The following is a 1,140-nucleotide window of genomic DNA, read 5'->3' on the forward strand; positions in this document are numbered from 1 at the left end:
AGGCTGGTACAATTGCAAGACTTAAAAGGCATTTAGATGTGTATATGAATAGGAAGGATTGAGGGATATGGGCCGGGTGCTGTCAAGCAGGAATAGATTGGGTTGGGGTATCAGGTTGGCATGGACAAGTTGGACCGAAGGGTCTGTTTCCATGCTGTAGATCTGGTATTAGAGTGTGCGGCATGGCCAATTGGGGCCGAACAGCCTGCCTCCATCCTGTAAAGTTGTATGATTAGATGACGGCATCCACCGTCTCCTTTTACCTGGAGCAGGTGGTGAAGAATCAGTGGACAGAGCTGAATATAATCTGTCGAATAAATTGTTGAAAGAGGCATTTTGAGCAATACTGGAATAGGAAGGCGGTAAATAGAGGGAATTGGAGCAAATGCGGGGTGGGTGGGGGGGATATTTGAATGGCTTGGTCGTGTTGTGAAAAGCCTTGAAGATAGCGGTTTATTGCAGGATGAAATAAGACGCGCGGCATTACGTGTGGATTTGAGTGAAACTGAAGTGAACACAGATGCAGAATAAAAAAAAGCCGCAAAAAGCACAAGTCAGCGACATCTATTGGATCATCTGATTTTTGTTTGTAAATCAGGGGAGAGCGCGAACGCAGTCCCCCACTACCACAAATTTTGCAGTCGAGTATCCCGCATTTGGGGACATCGCAGGCGTCAGCACACCCGAAGTGCAATAGGATAGCCTCGTCCTGGGAGAACCTTTTTTTTTATTTCAAAAATATACTTTATTCATAAATGATTTGATGGTCTGTACATTGGATCATGCCATACATATGTCCATATTTACAAACACAGATTCGACTTTATTCTTGTCCTTTACAATCCTGTGCATTTTTTCAATCTTGTATATATACATATATTTGGCTGAGGCATCAGCAGAGCCCAAAAAAACGTCTGTATGGGCCCCCTGTTCTTCTTTCGGCAGGCCGATCTTACACAGTGGTCTTTCCCCACCGCGCCTTGGCGGCAGCTGCCCCAAGCTTCAGCGCGTCCCTCAACACGTAGTCTTGGACCTTGGAATGTGCCAGTCTGCAACACTCGGTCGGGGTCAACTCCTTCAGCTGGAAGATCAACAGGTTTCGGACCGCCCAGAGAGCGTCCTTCACCGAGTTGATGATCC

General features: G+C 46.7%; 1 non-coding gene across 1 annotated transcript; it reads right to left on the reverse strand.

Annotated features, from left to right (window-relative positions):
• Positions 1-595: 595 nt before the first annotated feature.
• Positions 596-759, reverse strand: LOC140455838 (U1 spliceosomal RNA). Its single transcript, XR_011953069.1, has one exon. It is a non-coding gene; the product is annotated as a U1 spliceosomal RNA (small nuclear RNA).
• Between the last annotated feature and the right edge of the window lie 381 nt (positions 760-1,140).

Source organism: Chiloscyllium punctatum, chromosome 30, assembly GCF_047496795.1.
Source record: "Chiloscyllium punctatum isolate Juve2018m chromosome 30, sChiPun1.3, whole genome shotgun sequence".
In the NCBI taxonomy this organism is placed as follows: domain Eukaryota; kingdom Metazoa; phylum Chordata; class Chondrichthyes; order Orectolobiformes; family Hemiscylliidae; genus Chiloscyllium; species Chiloscyllium punctatum.